General features: G+C 37.6%; 1 long non-coding RNA gene across 1 annotated transcript in view; it reads right to left on the bottom strand.

Annotated features, from left to right (window-relative positions):
- Positions 1 to 22352, bottom strand: part of LOC132076103 (uncharacterized) — a 772278-nt gene that overhangs the window by 166487 nt on the left and 583439 nt on the right. The window lies entirely within an intron of this gene.

The raw sequence follows: 22352 nt of genomic DNA, 5'->3' as shown, positions 1-22352 counted from the left end.
CATATGAGTCCCTAATGAGACAGAAGACTGTGTTGACAGATTGTGACCATCAAATACATGATGACACTGTGGTTTGGATAACAACATAAAGGAAGTTCATATTACATTCCAGACAAATGCAATGATTTGGCAAACAGCGTTCTTAAGACATGGTTTTTTCTACTCTATTTTTTCAATGTAAGCAAGTATTAGGTAAGAATTTGCAATAAAATATCTGTAAAAGTATGCAATACATAAATTAATTGCATTTCAGTGTCATATACAGCGATGAATGCATAGTCCTACCTGTGGTGTTCTGTCAGTGCTTCCTCAGAAACAGTCACTTTGTCCTCTTACAGAGAAGACAGGAGAGCAACATATTCAGGAAATGAAAGGAGTTTTAGAAAATACATCTGGCCAATGGAGAAGTAAAGGGATCAGCTTGGCCATAAATATGTCCTCCAAAGTGTTAATATCTATGATAGACATTTATCTATTATTGAACCTAAAGTCTCCAAAATAATCCAGTATTCATTGTCCTTTTTATTAGAGTCTTCCTAATGACTAACCCCTATTTTTCTTGCTGAAATATAAATCCATTGCCTCTTATTCTATTCAATAGTGACATGGAGAAAAGATTAATGCACCCTCTTCTCAACATACTCTCCCCTTAGCCTTTTCTTCTTTAGTCTAAACAAACCTCATAGCTTTCCTCATAGATAATAGTTTTTGGTTTTTAATTTTTTGTTTATTTTTTAAAGATTATTCTAATTGTCTGGACTGTTTCTTGACAGGGCACAAGAAGAGAGAGAGCGCAAGGAAAAAAGAAGTCAGGGCCTTGCCTTGGACAACTTGCAGACTGAATGTCCTTCTAGTATGGATGGAAAGACCTTTCTTGTAAAAAAAACGTGATATTGTTCAATCACATTCTGCTGATCTTCCACACTAATTCATTCATTCATTCAAGTGTAACACAAAGATCAAATGATACCACATCACATAAGAAACCTATGTCAAATATGCAAATGCAACAATTATCTGTTTTGTTTTTCCATCTCTTAAATCCTAGATTCCCTCAGCAGATTCAAAGCATAGTAGCATAACTGTTTGAATAGCTATTCTACATTAAAAGTCGACAGAATAAATAGAATTAAACAACCATACTGAGACAAAGGGAGGGAGATTGACTAATTGCAACATTCTTCACTCCCTTAGGATTTGAAATAATCCTCAGCAGTGTTGTACCCCTTGGGGAAAAAGTGGGCTCATTCATTTTAAAAGAGAAGAATAAATTAAAGGCAGTTATCAATCCAATTTTAAGTTAAATATCCCAATGGGATAAAAATATGATGAAGAAAATTAAACACAAGAGGGAAATACAGCAGAATGTTTAAATAGGGAAGGGGAGAATTAATAATGAGAAGAAAATTAACTGAGATATTTCTTCTGTGATATTCACTTATGTTTTTCCCTATTGACTACATGTTACAGGTACTTTTAGGTCTACCATGCCGTGAATTAGGTGAAAGCAAGGCTTGGGACATGTTATTACTACTTGCAACATCTGGTCCCTAACACATTCTTCTTTGATCAACAGTATGTCATGTGTTATAGTGAAGCAGATTGCATAGTTCATCCTTACTGAACCTTCACCCCCAGGATGTTATGTGAAAGGCAAACTCCATCTGCCTCAGAGGAATCAAAAATGTAGAAATTTATTGTGGTTATGTCAGGAATCAGTGTTACAAGCAGGTATAGGAATAAAGTATTGCTACTTTTGTAAAAGCAGATCAAGCTCTTTTTGTAGATGATGATTTGAAAAATTTAATCTCTTTTGTATGAATTTTTCTCCTTCATTTCACAAGTTTTTGATGAAGTGTGCGAATTATTGCATGAACCTGGGGCCAGGCATAACATGCAGCAGGTGCTGTAGAGTCTTGTTTCTGTGATTAGATTGAACCTTAATTACACATAACTCAATAAACACTTTTCTCACAGCTTCCAGAACTTGAAGACCTGTATCCTCTCTTTCTTTTTTTCTGCTCAGAATTAATTCAGAGGAAAATCCAGAGATAGGTCCAGTCCTGGCCTGAACGGAAGCCCTGATGTCTCTCTGTGTGCTGTGCCAGGCCAGATGGCAGGGGTGTGTGTGCCCCCTCACCAGTCATACCGTGCCTTCCTAGTCCAGGCACAAGCCAGGGAGAAAGCCTGGGGCTGCCCCCCTTTCCTTGATGTCCTGGAGCCGACACCACTCACACGCCTAGCGTGGCACAGCAGCTCCTCCTGTTCCTCTGTGCCTGGTGTTCCAGGTCAGAGTGCCAGAGAAGAGTAACACTGAGAAAGGGAAACAGATGGGAGCTAATGCTTTGCTTCCCTGCAAAATATCCAGCTAAACTGATCTGGCTTATTTTGCGTGCTGGTATGTCAAGAACACTGTGAAGCTGCCTGAAATACAAAACCATATTACAACAGCATTGCAAGTTCATCAGGTGAGCAGTAGCACTTAATGGTTTGAATGCGCTCGACCCATGTCCATTCTTGGCAATTTGACTTAGATTGGTTTTTAATGAAATAGGAAAAAAATCCATGCACATGAGATATACCTGGAAATTGGCTGACATATGATGACTGTGTATCTGGGCTCATCCGCACAATAAAGAGCAGGGCTTGAGCTTGTATTCTGTTATATACTGAACTTGGACTTCGTGGAATCCAGTGAATTTTCCCCACTACATGGATGAGATGTGGTACAAAGTTATTTGCTTTTCCCACACATTCTTGAGTTGGAACCTGTTGGATTTCCTACACTTTCACCAGGCTCCCTAAATGACATGCTTAAATTAAATTAGACTTTCCCATCATTTGTGTGAGGTCTAATTTGCCCTCAGATTGCACAATTTCTCAACAAGTATGTAGGAACACTTGTTAGGGAGAAGGAGGCACTTGCAGGATTACTCACTGTGTGTGTTCCTGGCATCTAAACCTCCTCTTCCTCCTGTCTCATAAATGATGCCTCTACTCAAGTGAACAAGAGCCTCAGCAGAATGAGAGGTTTCCTTTGGATGTGGGCCCCTGGGAAGGGCTTAAGTTAAAACTTCTTTTCTAGTAGGAGGAATCTATTATTTCCCAGTAAATATGATTCAGTTATGAATTATTTCCATAACAGAAAAGTCAGTGATTAAAAAACTTTGAGAGATTAGTTATGAATTTAAATGTTTTCCAAAACACTCCCATTAGAGAAAAAAAAGTGATAAAATGTGATACAAGATCCATTTCAGAGTGTTTTAATGCAAGACTAATGCAACCTTTTTCACAAGAGATTTACTAATCAATAACTACATTAGCAACAACTGTTATGTTTCATGTAAAGCTTATAAATATTTACACAACTGAAGCAGAGGTATAATTTAATCTCATATTTTATGTGGTTTACTTTTAATATCTTAAGGGACATAATGTGGTCCTTGCATACTTCAAAAAAATTAAATTACAGTGGATAGAATGGATGAAAAAAACCCCTTAGTTCAGATTTTTATAAATATCTGTAGAACTGTAAGATAGATGAAATGGCAAGTTTTGCACAGGTCTGGGTTCCATAATATTGCATTCATTTCCACAGAATCATGTGAGAAATAAAAAGAAAATATTTTATCCTGAACTCAGAGAGTTATAGTGGTAACAAAGTCAAAAAGGAACGATTGTTCATTTCAAACGTTGAACATTTTCTAACTTGCTTCTTGTATACAAAGTGGTGATAGCAGAAGCAGCTGAAGAGTAGAAATTTTTATGATCAAATTCAGAATTAGAATAATTCATGCCAGACTAAAATTACAAGCTCATGCACTAGGCTGAAATGGAGTTGTTAATAATTTCAATCAGTTTCTCATTACTTTATTTGTCAATGGACCAGTAATGAGAACACTCTTTTTTCCTGTACACAGGTCTAGTAAATTAAGTTAAACAACAGATGTTGAACAGATGTTCTCATTATTTTAGTGACTTGATTTCTGATTAGTTCCCAAGTTGTTTTACATGGCTAAGTGTTGCATCACTCTTTCTGTGACAGATGAAGTATCTGAAAGCACCAACACTCAAAATCTCATTATCAGAAACAGTTTTTTAACATTTTATATGGTAAATGGACACAAATCTCCAGAAAAAAAGGCATGATCTATGAAATGGTAGCATTACATGCTTTCACTTAAATGTAGCATTCCAAGACCAAAGTTTCCTCAAATCACTCTATGATTTACAATCTAATAAACACTGAACAATTTTCTTCAGATTTTCCTTTTTATCAAGGTCATGGAAATATTCTGAAGTCATAATCATGGTGATAATATTGTTCTGTGAATCACAGTATAAATTAGATAACCACTAGGGCTGAGCAGGCTTCAGTGGTCAATACTCAGAACAATTATTTGGTGCTACCCTGTGATGAACATTATTGCACCGTCTGCAGTTTTGGGCACCACAATACAACAAAAAATATTAAGCTGTCGGAGAGTGTCCAAACGAGAGCAACAAAGATGGTGAAGGGCTGTGAGGGGAAGTTGCATGAGAAGTGGCTGAGGTAATTTGGTCTGTTCAGTCTGGAGGAGACTGAGGACAAACCTCATTGCAGTTACAGCTCCTCATGAGGAAGAGGAGGGGCAGGAGCTGATCTCTTCTCTGTGGTGACCAGCGACAGGACTCGAGGGAATGGTCTGAAGTTGTGTCAGGGGAGGTTTAGGTTGGATATTGTAAATTGTTTTTCCACTGAGAAGGTGGCTGGGCACTGGATTAGGCTCTCTAGGGAAGTGATAGCAACACTAAGCCTTACAGAGCTCAAGGAGCATTTGGACAATGCTCTCAGGCACAGGGTGTGACTCCTGGGGAGTCCTGTGCAGGGCCAGGTGTTGGACTTGGTGATCCTTGTGGGTCCCTATGAGAGTCTGTCTGAGTTTTCCCTCATCTGCCTCACGATCGTCCTTGGGAGACCACTGAAGAGAAGTCCCCCCCTGTCTAGAGTATCTGGCTCTGAAGGAGAAAAGTCACACGCCATGGGCCCTGAGACCTGAAAGCTCAGTGTTAAGCTATTGTTTTCACAAGTGTGTTTGCTGTATGCTAAGAAGAGGGCACCATGCCCCGTTTGCAACAATAGCAGCTCTGGAAGCTGTCCCACCTCACGGCCTGGCTGGATTTCTCCTGAGTTTCGGGTGGTCTCCCACCGAAGACCCTCATCTGTATTGCAACCACCATGACAGACAGACTGAGATGTAAGAAGCTTCTCCACCAAGGACTGAGACATGAAACTCCTGAAAGGCCCCTCTGCTCATTCCAAGGACTGGGACTGACACCCCCAGCCCGGGGGAGGTCTGTGTGGGAGGCAAGCTGACCAAAGCGAGATGTTTGCCTGCAGGTTGTGACCACTGGAGCAAGAAAACAATGGCTCTCATTTACTGCTGAGAACATGGACTACCTGTTACATCTGTTCCCATTGTATCTGTTTACCCCCCCAACAATTTTCAGTAATAAAAACCTCTGAGTTAGCTAGAGCTTTTGAGATCTCCCAGCGCAACAGGTGGATCCTCGTCTGGACTGGACCAAAGGGCTTTGTCTCTGCGTTGGTAGCTATATCCCCTCTCCTTCCCTCTCTCTCTCTCTTTCTTTCTCTATCTTTTCCTCTCCCTTAATCCCTCTATCACGCTTTGCTGTGGTTATTTCAATAAAACTGCATTTTATTTGTTTATCCCTGCAAACCCCCTTGTACCGTGTTGGTTTTTGCACTCTGAGATCATTCCTATGAACCATCAGGGTATCTGTTCACTAGAATGGATCCTTACAGTCCCTTCCAACTCAACATGTTCTGTGATTCTGTGAAAAGAATTTAATGAAGGGTCTACAGTCTTATTAGTGCCTCATCCCCATCTCCCCAAAGATAAATCTACATCTTTCATTTAAGATTGCTTTTGTTGTAGCTCTTCTCCCTGCTAAGTACCGGCAATATCCTGTTTGGTTCCCTTTGCCTGCTCCTTGCCAGGATGCCAGTTCCTGCAGCTGGGGACCTGTTACTTTCCTGGAAAGTGGCTTGGCTCAGCCCCTGCTGCTGTTACACCCATACTGGGCAGAACATTTATATCTGGTTGAGCACCTTGGAGAAGTGGTGGTATCTAACAGCATATTCTCCAGCAGCAGTTGCCTCTAATCACACCACCATTGCTATTGTAGCCCAGAAAATACAATTTTGTCATGAGTTGTAAAAAGTCACAGGCTCTGTACTGCTCCAACAGCGCAGGGACCCAAGGCTTACCCAGCTTTGCCATTTCCAAAGCTGTATTTGGCCTGGTTTGGGACTTGATAAGAGGGGCAGTGGCCATAGCTCCTCTGTTTTAGTTTCACCCTGAGATCCATGCTTTGGCACCATTCTGGCAAAGTCAGGAAGTCAGTGGATGAAACAGCAGCCCTTGAGGGCAACTGGGACTGGGGCAGGCAATTTTACCACTCACTGGCCTCAGAGGGAAGCTGGGACTACAAGTGAAAAAAATATTTGAAAATAAACCCAAGGAGATCCCAAGACTGGGGATGAAGAAAATCCCATCACAGACACTGTCAACCTCCAGCAAAAATTCTAGGATGATGACAAACTTGCAGGAAATCCCTCGTCCTGGTGTTTTTGGGAAAGACTGAACCATCAACCTCGTGACCCAAAAGAACCCTGGAAAGGTGAGCATCACAGCTGAGAAAAGGAGGAGGCACTGGTGAATGTTTTTCAAGGACCATTTAAAATCTATTACTAATGAGGGTTTGGTTTCTTTTATTATTAATTTGGACATGGCTATGTTGACATTGTAACTGAACTAATAATTGTTTATAGCCTCCTAATTACATTTTTCATATTTAATTCAGGGCAATAATTAATGCTTGTCTTCATACAGTAGGATTTGTTGCCAGTTATCCATAACAAGAGTTTGGGTATGGAAGTACTCAAGGATTCTTTCTTTATCCAAAATCCTTACTTTGTCTATGAGGTATGGATACATTTGTGCCCATGTCATGACCATACACACTGGTGCACATCTCTTTTTCCCAGCAATTGGGATTGGTTCTTGGGTCTTGTGTGTCATAATTCCAGAACTTGAGAGATCTACTTATGTGTGCAGGGAAACACCTCACATTCCAATGTATACAATAAATAGCTGTCAAAGCGTTGGGGGCTTTGATACACATCCAAAGACTTTTGTCATATGAAAATTCCCATTAAGACAACTCTATGCTAGGCATTTTTTTTCCTAAACCCTTTATTATTTTCTTTAGAATGCGCTGCTACCATTTAGCAACAATTGTATCTTCCTCAACTCTTAAGCATACTACGTATTATGTACTTAGTATTCTCTATTTTACTTGCCAAAATATCACCATTTCTGAAAACTCTCTGTACATTTTTCAGGAATTAATATGACATTGTACAATTATCCTTTGTTAATAAAAATTAAAAATGCCTGAAAAAGGCATTCAGCACTTCAAGCTTGAAATTTAGTTGTGATAATGCAGCTGAAAATAATGAGATACAATAAATAATAGGAAGGATAAAATACTGTATTGGTAAATCTACTCTTAACACACACAATTCCAAAACAAGCCACAGTTTTCAGAGTCAGCTGTGCTTAACTGCCCAGAGCCAAGCAATACCTGAACATAAACGATATTTTTTCAGTTTCTGAAAAGAGTTTCCTCAGTTACCTTTACTTCTCTCAGCCTCAGACCATCTGTGCCTATAATTTTCCATTTCTCCCTCTGGCCTGTTACTGCTTTACGAGCCTTAAAAGCAAATGGAAGGTTTGCGACCACTATTTCTGACTGGGGGTTAAGTGGTCCCCTTGGTTTCTTTTTCTACTTTTCTTGCTGAATTATTATAATATTTCCTGTTCAAAATGTACATTCTTACGTTATATGAACCAGTGAATTAAAAAAAAATCGTGCTAGTATAACAAATATAATGCAAAAGTATTACAGAAATTAAACTTAAATTAGCCCCAAACACAAATGCACACTTAGGAATGAACTTTTGTTTCTGTCTAATTCTAATTAAGGGAAATATATCTTCCATAATCACAGAAATGTTCTGGGTCGGTTTCATGGATCGAGCTGCTTAGAGCAAACAGTGAAAAGGAAGGGCTACCACATGGAAGGATCAAGTGAGTGAATAGACTTTCTTGCTGCAGCACTGTTAAGCCAGTTTCTGAATTACACGAAATTCAGCAAAAGCACAGTCAGTGTAACCATGGTTGCAGAACGTTAAAATCCAACTTTGCCAAGGGGCTCCAGAGAGACAGATACTTTTTATGATTCCAAACTGCTGTGTCATGCACAGAAAATTGATGTACAGCTTAAGAAACAAAGTTCATTAACTTCAAGAGAGAAAAAGGTAACAACTGAATTCAATGGATGCTAACATTCAGATGACCAAAATGCTTAAGGACACAAAACAGAGAGACATGCAGGTCACACACATATTTGTCAGAAGCCAACTCCACAATAACAGATGAAGTGATGTCAAAACGTTTGGCAAATATCAGTGCATGGCAAATTTCTGTTTTAACATGCAGTGTTCTTTTGTCTCAGCTGGAAAAAATGTGCATTACCAGACTGTCCATCCATGTTACAGCAAAAACAATTCCACAATTCCAGCAGAAACACTAAACACATGCTTGCTTTGTTTTTTTTTTTTTTTTTTTTTTGACAAAGGATACTCCAGGATAAGGTGAAACCTGATAATGTCCTTAGGTGAATTTACCAAATTAATTTTCTTCCATTTTTATGCTGTCACTTTGATTTAATTCCACCTAATTTGCCAAGGCTGTTAGCAGAGAAAATACAAGAAGTAATGACTTGTGGAAGTAGTGCTTTGGAAGCCCTCATGATAACCAGAGGGTATGTGGTAATGACCATATAGAGCTGTCATTAAAGTGACCTCCTCTGAGAAAGCAGGTGTCAGCGAGCAATTTATTGTGCCTTAGGTACCATTTCAGGAAAGGGAATTCCCATGGGAATACTGCTCCCCTGGTCTAACCTAAGACTTGTAAAATGGTCAGTATTTTTCAGCCACTTTCCTTCTTGGACTATTCATAATTTTGTGTTTACCCTTTGACCGAGGGCATGAAAAGGCTAAAGGTGTTTGATTAAATCACACAGAAACAGGGGAACTGAGACCAATGAAACCAGAGCTATTTCCTTTCCTACTCACAGTCACATGTATTTACATTACCAAGTATCAGATGATGTCTGTGTAAAAAACAGAAAGAGTAGAAAGGCTTATCTCCTCTTGTACATTTCCAGTGCATGTATTTTCAAACACAAGATCCAAACCTAACTGCAGGCCCGAGAGACTTCTCAAATAAAATACAATCCATTCCAGGGTGCTGAGGGTGAGTTATGTCTCCCCTTTGAGAAGGGAATGTCCCAAAGAAGTGGGGAGACAAATGCACAGGTTTATGCATGTTCATGTAGCCTGAATCTGGTGGTGTATCGTCTTTTTCTTGGTGCCTGAAACTCGGCGTGATGACTCCACAGAGGCTGCAGCATCCTGCTGTGTTGTTTTTAGCTATCCTACAAACTGTGGCAGAGCTAGCAGAAGACTCATGCTGTTTTAGAGACTGCATAAACTAATTTTAGAAACAGCTTGGAAGGGAAGGATGAGGTTTACAGCAACAACATTGTGTTGTTTCACTACTCTAGCACCAACACATTATAAATATATTTCAACATTTTTAAATAAAGTAAAACCTTATGTAATACTGACCAGCAACAGAGTAGAAAAGAATATTGCAACAATAATTTTCAGTGAAACTTGGTAATTTTGAATCAGAAGAGGCTGCTTCTCAGAGGAAAAAAAATACAAATACAATCAAAGGAGGAAATAAATACAAATCACAAAAAGCATATGTCATGTTGGCGGTAAGGAAACATTGGCATGTTGGCAAACATACTGGCATTTCCTTTGGTGCTACTCACTTTCCTCTTGCTATGAGCTTTGTTTCTAAACAGTCAATCAGGGAGAAATCTGTTGCCCTCTAGATATATCTAGATTTTTCCTTTCCTTTCACCTCTTCTATTAAATGCTGCTTACAAGACAAGTGGGTGATCACAGACCCCTTTCAGCTCGAATGAAAGCACTTCACAGGTACTCGAATAGCCCAGAAGATACAAGGACTTCCATCCCCCACAAATTTAATACCTCCAAATTATCTGCAGCTGATGGACTGACTGCTGAAAAATAATCTCGTATTCATTAATGTATCTTGCATGTTTATTTCCTTTTCCAAATTAGTATTTTATTAAAACATCCAGAATGCATTTTAGATTAGATGAAGCAAACACAATCTCCCTTTTTTCTTGTTGTTGTTGTCTGCTTCAATATTTATATTTACATTTATTTGAAATATGTTATTTTGGCTTAAGTAAAAAATATCTTTGGGACTTGACTGACAACTAGTTTAATTCTACAGAGACATATCAGAAAAATAACATTTCCACACTTGCCACATAGCTAATCTCAAATACATAAAATCTATTATTCATCTCATAATGACTTGTGACAGTACCTGTCACATACAAACTGTGTGTCAGATGCCCTAAGCTCCTGGACTGCCCAGAAAATTGTGAAGTAATGATTACCCAGTTCTAAAAAGAACTAAAAAGATGATTTTTTAAAGCATATGTTGCACAAACAGCATAGTTCTGCATCCCCACCCCATGCTGTGGGCAGAGGCTACTTCCACCATCCATGGTTATCATGACATAAAATTGCCTCTCTACAAACTCAATCTTTACAGGCTACTGTGCTGACAGTACAAGCAGAAAGATTTTGAAGGTAATAAAATCTGAATCTCCACTCATGTTATCCCTTGGTTCTGACTGCTTTACAACCACATAATATATTGTACAACATAATTAACTGCTCTTACACTACTTTCAGTATTTTATGCCCTGTTGCTTCATTTATTCATAGAAAACATTTTTATAATTTAATTATTATGAAATCAGATGATGGGTTCTCACACATCTGGAAAAGAGGCAGGTTGAACACAATTTTTAATTAACAAGAATTAGTTGACTCTTTTATGGTGCTTTGTTGTAAGCCTAAACATGGTGATTATTTTATTCATATTATCATATTACCAGGGGACTAATCTTGAGGTTTTTTCTGGAGAGTGTTGAGAATTCTGACTCCAGATTTTTTTTTTTTTCAAAAATAAAGTGTATAAAAAAAGAGCTAATTGGCCAAAGAGCATTTTTAAATTGCCCAATTTACTAGCTCCTGATATCAACACAGATCAGGATTGAAGACAAAAGACAGGACATATATCTGCTTTCGAACAGAGGTAAGTGCACAAGCATCTGAATTTATCTGTGTTGGTTGCAGGACACCAACAGAAAAACCTTATGTTTTCAGTGTCCTTGGATGCTGCAGCCTTGCCTGTTAATCCATGTCTTCTGACAAACAGGGGCTTTCAGAACATAAGCTAAAACCATTGGCAGGCCAGCAGGGATCTTCTGAATTACAGCTCTTGGGATTTAGTCTGGAACTCGTTTTTCATCTTCATAAATTTTTTTTTTAATTGGTTGGCACGTGTGCCCAAAGAGGTAATTATAACAGTGAAGTCTCTTTTATTAGCTGGTGTACCAACTCTTCACATTACTCAAATAGAATACGGAAAATTGATATTCCTTATTTGCCTGAGGACAGTCAAACCCACAAATCCTTGGGAAGGGTATAGCTTCTATTTTGGCAGCGTTTTTGGATGCGGATGAGATCAGCTTCTCCCCATGGAGTTATGTTTTGGCACACTAATAATTCAGAGTCCTCTGAAAGAGAAAAGGGATCAATTGAGGTAAGTATATCAATAAACCTAAACCTATATAACTAGCTTTTATGAATTCACCCTGGAGGGAAGACAGCTAATTTGGAAAAAAAGAGAATTTTACCAAGCCATTCCTCACTATGGCACAAAACACTAGCTTATGGTGAAGAGCTGAAGTGCCACCTCTACCTGTTTTCTCTGTTGTATATGATGCTCACTCGATAAACTGTGGTAAATATTTTCAGAGTAGGCTTGTCACGTCAAGCAGATTCCTGAGCAGAAGAGGAGTTCATTGCTGCTTCATCTGTGAATCCTGTGAAATATGGAGTGTGAGACTTGCTCTGAGCTCCCAGCACAGCTAGTGCTGACGTGTGGCAGAGTCAGGGGGATGTCGGGGTGCCTGGGCTCCCTGCAGGAGTGTCTGCAGCAGCTCCTTGTCGTCGCTGCAACGAGTCTGCTCCGGCTGTGACCCTGCTGTAGAGTGAGGTCTTGGTTGTGATCTCAGGTTCATCCTAGTCTGCTCTGCATATGTTTAAAAGTCTAGCTCTTTGGAGCTCCTCTGTGGAGTGTTTGCAGTAGCTGTGATGTGGCTAGAAGAGATCTACTGCATCCTGGCTGCCAGCCACCTCCTGCACTGGGAGCCCGTGATTTATGGTTGCAGTGACTTGAAACACTCCTGGGCACAACTCTAGGTGGCTCTAGGTAGCCCAATAACTTTTAATGGTGAGTATCTATCAGGTATAAGTGCCTCTAGAGGAGGCAGTAGCTGAGCAGGGTGTTTTAAGCAAGGTTACAAATTTTGCTTGGAGCCTCTGAATTATTTCTTGGATTTGTCTTCTGCTTCTTCTCAGCTAAGTTGGTATTTTATATTTTAAGATACTCTAAAGGAATCTTAGATTTTTTTTTTGGGTAACATATGAATTGATTGAAGCGACAGTAGAACTGTGGGTGGCTAAATCATGAGTCAAGAAGTATATTTGAAACTGTACCTGATATAATCATTGCACATTTTATATTGTTTTTAAAAATATTTTCCACGTTGCCTCATTTAATAGTCTAAAAGTTTTAGTGGAACTGAATTAGTGAATGAAATTCAAAAAGCAGTTGCAAATTAAATACTTTCTATCAAGGCAGTGATCACTTCAGTCTTTAAAGATAATAAGTTTAATGTTCTAATCAGAGGAAAATGGCATAAAGGTTCATATGCAATGCTATATAAGCAAAGATTTTGATTGGTCTCCACAAAATAATCACTGCCCTAGTTAAACTGATTATGGGCTGTATTTTTCAAATAGCAGCCTCATTTTAGAGTTTATTAGTAAAAAACTGGGGGTTTTTATACTTTTTGTCTGCTGTCATGCCAGCTGAATTCTCATAATTAGACACTACCACGTTGCTTAAATTTATGTATATATGTTTCACAAATACTTTGTGTACCTTGCAAAATATATACAGAAATGCTTCATGTTAATGAATTCAGTTTGTAAGTAAAGCAAAAATGAATTATTGTATTTTTCATTGTCCTGAAGTAAGATGGAGAGAGATTAAACAATTTTCTAAGACTTAGAGGTAGTTGTTAGGGGTCAGCCTAATGCCTTTGCTAAGCAAAATCCTTCCTCTCTGATATTTTCCTGAGCCATTAAAGTAGGAGCAAGAATGAACCGCATATATATCTAATTTCTTGCCTTTCTGGAATGAAAACTTTGCCAATATATTATAAACAAAAGGAACTATCTCTAAAATGTGAATTGCATCCAATTTAAAGGACACTAAATTGTGACATCTTCTCCAGGCACAACAGCTCCAATATCGGATCCTTACTTCCTTAGGAGTTTGACTCAACGCTGATATTTTCATTGAGTTGTTGCTCACAGTATCTGGGAAGAATCAGCAACTGAACCTACATTGCTTCTATAGGAAAATAAGTTGGAACAGGATGGTCCAATAAAGTATTCATTACTAAAAAGGAGTTGGTTATGATGTTTTATGCCTATGACAGTTATCTGCATGAATATTTCATTAACACGTTTTTTACAGCTATCACAGAGCTTATAGGTAGCTGTTGATTAGACCTCCTGCAACACAGTGATTATGTTTCAAAAGCAGCCAGATATCTCATGCCTGTGGTGGGCAATCACTATTTCTGATTTTTATCAGCTTTCAAGAGTAATCAAGTGACAGTTGCCAAGTAGTGTAGCTGCCTTGCTGACTCAGAGTTGCCTTCTATCTATTTTAATGATGTTATGATCCCACTCACTTCTTGGGACTCACTTCAGTAAAAAAACCTTTACTGAATTTTCAGTGCCTGCTTTATTAGGTATGTCAGTTCAGTTTTAGTCAGACACAAAAGCTTTTCATTTACATGCACACCAACAGGTAGTAAAGACCTTAATGATCATAGATTTTAAGCTGTAGTCAGTAATGAGTGTAGAGTGCAAGAGAGGGCATAAAACTTTGTAGTAGTTAAGATTATTTTTACTCTGGGAATGTTTTAATTTCAGGAGTTTAAAAAAGAAAGCTCTTAAATTGACTTTTTAAATGTCAATTTAACTTTAATGTAGTGCTATGTTTTTAAGTGGAAATAGAGAGGGTGGGCCGAAATGACATCTGAAGATGAAAATAAAAAGTAAATACCAATTATTTCAGTTTTATACCCATCATAAAAATATAACATAGCAGATGCTTCCATGACATCTTCTAAAAGTTGGGTGTTTATTGTGTGCATATGTTCAACATCGAACATAACTAATTTTCCTCTGTTCATCTCAAATTAAGGGAAAAGTTGAACATCAGCAACTCTACAGACAATGACAACAGCAAGACCTAAAAAATGCAGGGAAATGCAGAAAAAGAAGTAAGTAAACCAAAAGGGGTGAATATGGAAGAGATATGGCAAGTTCAAATCAAATGGAGATAAGAATAAAAATCTGTGCAAAATAAATGGATGAAAATGTTGGATATTGACTGAGGAGAAAAAAAAATTAAAGTACAAGAATTTTTTTTATTATGGCTAACTGGGCTCTGTTGTGATGGGAGCAGAGCTGCTAAATAGTGGCTGCCTATGACAGATAACTGATACTGACTTCTTTTCTCCCTGTGCTGTCAGGAGGGAATTGCTCATGAGTTGTTTTCCTATGCTATTACAAGGGTTTGATCCTGAAATGATGGGATTTACATGAGAGAAAAACTAGCCTGATGAAGTTTTATCTGTGTGCAGAGGAGGAAAATGTTTGAGAACTGCTACACAATATGAAATGTTCATCATTTCTGGATTCAGGAGGCTCATTCCCTCCTGGTAAAAAGACCCTGCAAGTGTCGCTTCATCCCTGAAATTTATCACCAGAGGCTGACATGTAACAAAGGCACAGAGCCACAGAAACTGGTCTGATACCAGCTTCTAACTGTATCTAAGGCACACGGATCACTGTCGTGTTAAAAATCTTGTCATAAAACTAGGAGGGGTGCTTCAGTGCTGGCTCACAGACTGTGCACAGCTCTGCACTGGTGAGGTGGTTATGCTACAGATGATGTCTGGATCCAGTCTAACATCTCCACCCTTGTGCTGTGTGCTGTGTAACATCCCAGCTTTTCCAGCTATTGGGAAAAAACTGATGCTGCAATGTGTTGCATGGTGAGAGCTACCCTCATAGACAAAATTACTCTGTGATCTAGCACTTCTCAGCAGATATAAATCTTCTACAAGGACATTAGCAGCTTGCACATGTACCTGGACATTGCTCCGGTACCCCGTTTCTTTAGGGTCTCAGAAGCATGAGTGCAGAACTCTTTAGTATAACTTAGCTTTTTATCTTAATATAGAATTTCACTACTCTTGCTTTTAGGTCTTTGCAAGAAAGAATGTCTCAGTTAGCCATAAAAAGAGAATGGAACATATGGAACCAGTTTTTTTAAGTGATTTTGATGGACACTTAACAACAGTCTATATTACTATTTACTCCCCAACAGGAGGAAGGCAAAGATGTGTGGGTGGATGGCAGTCAAGACTGTGGGCTTATCAGCTTGGCAGACTGCAGTATGGTGCAGTGCTACTGCGGATCACCTCAGACAGGCTCATTCACATACTCAGGTTTTAGCCATGGCAGTGTGGAACAGAGCATCACCCCCTCTTCCTCACAGGGAAGTGCAGTGGAACACTGTTGACTAAACTGGTGCAGGTGGTGCATTGTGGCTGGACTATGCTTGCCTCCAAACTGGTGTGGGAATCTTACACTGCACTGCCAAGTAAACATGCATGATAAAAAGCAGAATATCAGTGATAAGAGTCACTCAGTAAAGAGTAGGAACATAGAGGTAAAAAAGATGAATTTTACTTGAGCCAAGATTTGACTTATGTGGTCTGTTTGATTCCCAGGTAATAAGCTTCAACAAAAACAAGCGGCACGACTGGTGTACTGTTTGGTAGCCTAGCAAGGACTAATGACTAAAGGCATCTTGAACATAGGATTACCCACAATCCATTTTGCACATTAGGCTGACCCTTCTGAAATAAGGTTGATGGAGCTTGGAGGATGCAGACAGTGATGCTGAGAGACTTGGGATTTACTCCAGGAAGAACTAAAAGGGCTTTAGTCTGCTCTGGGATGTCAGTCTTTGACCTTATGTAGCGATAAACGAAGAGAAGGTCAACAGAAAGGAAAGAGGGACTAATTCATGATATTCAGCAGAGACCTTGAATAAATACTGTGCTACTGATGTTGCTCGACTGCATTCACCCTTATTGAGAATTCTGTATTCAAAAGATAAATACATACAAGACTTCTGGGTCTGAGTGTATTACAAGCCATTTGTTTCATTCCCTTGCTAAATGTTTTAAAATAAGATTAAAGACTCTTTTTAAGATGGCTTTTTACTGAGCTGATGTATAATTCCTTTCAGGGTGTGAAGTGCCTTGATAAGCTTCTGTGACAAGGGACTTTATAAATTAGATTGTATTATATACAAATACAATACAATTTGTAATGGAGAGGTAGTTTTGTATCTTTACTTTGCTTATACTTTACACTTCTTTTAAGTTCAAATGCTTTATTCAAGCCAACTCCAATATCAGAATTAGGTATTGTGGCACATTATTTTAAGAACATGAAAGCTGTGCTTTTTTTTCAGTTAGTTTAAAACAATTGTCTCAAAGGTAATGTCAGAAGATTTTGACAACTAAAATTGACATGAAAAAGCAGTTAATTTTGGGGCCTGCATATAATTATGACATTTTATTTTGTGAAATATATTTTGCTTCTTATCTGCTACCACATCTGTTCTAGTATGGGATTGGCAGTAGCAGCATGGCCAGTATGTCAATAAAACTGAGCTCTATATTTACAATTTGTATGCCTTTTTTTGTATATTCACAAGGTAACAGCATCTGATGTGATGAGATTTTTGTCACTTGTTTCGTTTTTTGGAAGGGAGTAGGTTAGTTTTTCAAGTTTAATATCTCTACAGTCCTTGGAGACATGGATTTCCATTTTTCAGTGGAAACCAATCCTCAAAAGAGAGACTTGAAAATTAACTCTGTCAATAACATTATAAAGAAAAACCCTAACATTTTTCCTTTTCCCTGCATAACTAATAAAGATTGAAAATTGCTTTTGCATGAATTCCATGAATTCTGGGGTCAGCATTCGTCAGATGCATTCGTCATTCTGCAATGTCCCAGTTTGCTGTCCCATTTTGCTTTGAAAATGTGTTTTACTGTTACCTGTGAGTAATACTGAGAAAGTGGTGAAATGTATGGCTGATGACACTGTTAAAATACCTTTTCCCATTTTGTACTGGTAATGCAGATGAGTGGGGGAGAAAAGGAGTACTTTCAGTTTACAGAACAAAGCCCAAAGTATTAAAGTCATCACACTGTGGGAGTACTATGAATTCTCATTTATCTACTTCTCCACCACACTAAAAAGCTGGTATCACATTATTAAGCAATGGCTCCTAAAATTACAAGTCTAAATAGAGGACCAATTGCTTTTCTGACTTATTTTGAGGCAATAGACAGGTGGAAGATCTGTCAAACTTCATGAAAAAACTGCCAAGGTTTCAACATTTGATGCCTATCAAAGCAGGAGGTGTAGACACTGACATTTCTGAGGGGAAATTTATCTTTTCTAGATCTTCCTTTGTATTATTTGTCCCATGCAAGCCATACAATAGAATTCTTAACCAGTAAGTGTGATGTGTGACATCCATCATCATCATCATCTGTGCATTTCTGAATGTAAACCTCTTCAGTCAAAACATTACAATTTGTAGTGATAGAGAGTCTTCACTTCACAGTCCTTATTCTGACCCTTCAGCTCCCCAGTCAGCACTGTAGAGACATGTCACAGCATCATGGCTGATTAGTCTTCTCTGCCTACAGCTGCTCTCCCTCGGCATACATGCATGAGAGTCACATGTTTAGGTTTTCCTTCGGCATATGGCTATGAAAAGATAACAGCATGCTGACTTTTCAGAAGATGTTGAATGGTGGTGTTACAGAAACTACAGGATTTCTGAATCTTATAGTTGAGATTTTAAGATGCTGTGATAAGCGTCTGTGCTGAATCTACCATTTGTGTTTGGTGAGACAAGGTAATAATTTGAATAATTTGGTTATTCTTGGCCTTTTTTCAGAATTGGTTTGGACAGCAAAAAACTTTATAGCTGGTCCATTTAGATTTGGGTGGCAAACTTGAGTATAGGAAAACAAAAAGGCCTTCATGCTCTTAAGGAGTGTTGAAGAATTTTCCACTTGCTCAGAATACAGAAGAATGTGCCAATGTTTGATTTTGGTAAGCTATAAGTAGGAAATGTTTTCCGGGCTTACTTAAAATGGAGTTTCGGTGCTTGAAGGTTTGAACAGTTGGTTTAAAACAATACTCTTCTTTCAGATCCTACCAAACAGATCTCACCTTCGATAGTGTGTTCTGTATATCTTTCATGCTCAGAGATCTGTGCAGAAAAGGTGAGCAGGGTAATGGAGTTAAGATCAGCCATGTACAGCTGAAAGAATAATGCTGTCTTTAACAAATGCTCTACCCTGTTTCCATTTTTTGTTTGCTGAGGAAAAAGCACACATTAGAAAAGCCTGAATTTTTTTCCAAGATGATGTATTTTCCTAAAGCCTTAGCTTGTAGATGTTGAGCTCTTGTTTGTGTAATTTAAAATGCAATAATGACAGAAACAGAAGAGAATTAGCATACATTGATTATGCAGAGTCAATAATGAACTTTAAGCACTTTGTGAATAAATGTGAGATAAATGTCACACACAGAGCACTTAGTAACAGAATGCAACAATAAAGGAAGAAAAAACACTGAATAGGAGTAAATAGAAGCAATGAAGGACATAAGGTTATAATTTAAATAATTGATTAGGGGAATCAAGGTATTGCATTTAACATACAGAGACTCAGGTTTAATTGAGTCTCTCTTTCACGGGAAGGCTGTGAATTTAAAATGATCCCAGTGTCTTGAATTAGTAGCCTTTAATGAAACCTTAAACAAAAAAGCTTTTAAAGAAGTACTTGGCAAAACTTCAAATAATCAGGAGAACTTCCAAAATCATATACTTAAAATCAACTGTGATAAAGACAGCCATGGTAGATGACTGACTTAGAATATTGCTCAGGCTGAATTCAAGTTACACAGACCAGAGAGACTTCTGGAAGATTTCACAGGTTGCAAACCCCTGTGGTTGTAGAACAGTGAAAAAATTGAATGGACATAAAGGAAGGCTGATATCTATAAAGTGACCTCTGCTTTCCAATTGTAAGTATCACACAATTCTGCCTTAGGAGAGTTGTAGGAATATTGTAGGTGGATATGAGACAGGTGTCTGCAAAGATTTTTTTAAAAGATCGAAAGAGGGCATTTAGTCCCTCTCTGGCCATATGTAGGAATAAGTGATCATTGTAAATTTTTTTTTTTTGCTAACTTATAAAAGGCCAAAGAACTAAAGAATTATTATGATTTTTATTTTTTGTGCAGACTATTCAAGCTGAAGTCCATATATTGACATTGATATTGGCTAATTAAAAACATCTGTATTTATATATATGTAAAAGATTAAGTCACTTCTTTGTCTAGGCTGTCTGGCTGATATGAAACATCTGCACCTTATGTTTGCCTCTGCTGTCTTGCTGCAGAGTCACGTGGCTGATCTTTTTAAATTCTGTGATCTACTCTAGAACTATGTACTTTTTTCCTTAGGTCTGTAGTCCTTTGACATTTATTTGATTTTCCCTCTACTGGTCACATTTGCATGTTACCACTTTCATCAAAGTCCATCGGACACCAGACCATTCCTTCTTTCATGAAGCCTTATTTCAGTTTCTGACTTTGTCATTCAAAATACAGGTACTTCAGGCTTGATCTCATTCACAAGTTTTATAAGCACATTGAGCAGTTTAAATTGATTACCTCATTCAGAAATTATTAAATTCATCACATTACGGCAATTTAATTTTGCATACGGTTATGAGCTAGGATGAAAGGAATTCAGAATTTTTAATGGAATTTTATGGCAGTTAAGATTAATATCAAATCCATTCATTCCAAGAATACCATTTATTTTAAAATTACAATGTAAAAACTTTACCTTGACCTGTGCAAGGAATAAAAGAAACACATTATATAATATTCTTGATTATTTAAATTTTCCTTCACATACTTAAAATCATTCAAGAATAGATTTTAGTTAGTTTTTGAAATGGTAGCTGAGTAAAAGATCACGGACAATACAATGCTAGTAATTTACAGAAAGATTTTTTTATCTGAGAGTCAAAGTGTCATAAGTAATATTTTACAAAACTGGACATGATCCATGACTGGTATAAGTATCGTAAACTTTATTTACTAGTCTGTGTGATCCCAATTGTACACACAAAACAGAGTAAGTCTCCAGTGAAACAGTTTCAGTTTCATAAATTGTCTTTATTTTAATTCAATTTTACTATCAGTAGTTCAATGGAAAGTGGTTTGTGAACAAGTGTTGAATCCTTGTTAAGATATATTGAAAGTGTATCAAAGTGGAAAGACAATGAAATTTTAAAGGTGAAATCAAAGAAGGTTTGATATTTTGATAGTGTCCTGGATTGCCAAGCAAATTGAATTCCATTTGCTGTCTGTATGGTAGTTGTCTCTTAACAGGCAAGGACGTCTTGTCACTTCTCTGGAAAACAAAACAAAACAAAACAAAACAAAACAAAACACCCAAAAAAGATTATTTTTCACTTAGCACATGAGAAAAATTTGGAGGGGGTGAGGGGACTAGAATGGAGGAATTTTGGTAGGAAAATATATTATGAGGTCAATAAATTTTAGTAACAAATGTTTGCTTTATTGAAAATTAGAGGAGAAAAAAATTTCCTGAACTATCATCTCATACATACAATTTTTGAGGAAAGCTTTAATTTGTGAGGTCTCTATTTCTAAGTCTCCCAAGCTTTTTTTGCATAAAATCTCTTCTTGACAAAATTTGATGGGAAATCTACATGCAGTGATGCCTTTCTTAAATACACTAGCAGGTAATTTCTATTGCCTAAAATACCTCAAAAAAGGTGGTTTAGGCAATAAAAATTGGCAAAAGTAGATAATGTCTTATAAGGAGATTAATTTCAATTGTATATAGTTATGGTATGCGTACTTATAAATCAAAAGAGGAGCATAGAAAGATGATTTATTTTGACAAAAGTAAGTAGTTTTTCATCTGCTAGAGATGCGTGGTTCAGTGGAAGTTAAAAATTAAGCAGGAATTTTTGCTTGGAAGTCCTTCAAGTAAAACAGTCCCTGTGGATTTGTTAAACTTGAGGGAGAGAAATGTTTGAAGGCTGCAATTCCAAATTCAATTCTACAATAGTAATAGCTTTTCAAGTTGCAGGAAGTTTGTCAATATATGAATAGCTTCTATCTACAACAAGAATAAATTGAGGAAAAGAAATATACTTCTGAGTGCCAGAGTAGCCTTTTTTCTTCCATGAATTTTTCATGAACTTATTTCTAACTAAAGAGAGCATGGATAGTTTTGTCATCAAATTTTGCCTTCCACTCTGTCCCATTTGGTATTTCCAAGGTAACTTGACAAAAAGGAAGGCTATACAATTTTGTAGATGTAAAATAACAACAGCAACAACAACAACAACACCATCACCGCCAATCATCCCCAAGAGTCTAATCTAATGATTATGGAATCTAATTACAGGAGGGTTCAGCATTAATAGTCAGTTTTTAAATGAAGCATAGAAAACATATGTATAATGTGTTCCTATATCAGTAAAAATATGACTTTATGTGGCTTTTATGCCTTTTAGAGTACTGGGAGAAAAAAAAAAAAAAACCCAAAACCAACCCAGAAAGAGGAGCAATTGTATCCAGAGAAGATAACTGTAAATTTCAGTGATTTTGAAAAAGAACATGGCAAAAGAGAGAAAATTGCATGAAGAATAGTCTTATTTTGTTATTATGAGTTTACTAAAAGCTCTCTTTTTCCTCTTTCATATCCTGGCAGGTCAGTGATAAAAGTGTCTGTATCCTA

The sequence above is a fragment of the Ammospiza nelsoni genome, chromosome 1 (genome assembly GCF_027579445.1).
Source record: "Ammospiza nelsoni isolate bAmmNel1 chromosome 1, bAmmNel1.pri, whole genome shotgun sequence".
Lineage (NCBI taxonomy): Eukaryota > Metazoa > Chordata > Aves > Passeriformes > Passerellidae > Ammospiza > Ammospiza nelsoni.
The sequence above is the reverse complement of the archived record's forward strand: the minus strand, read 5'-3'. Positions and strand labels throughout refer to the sequence as shown.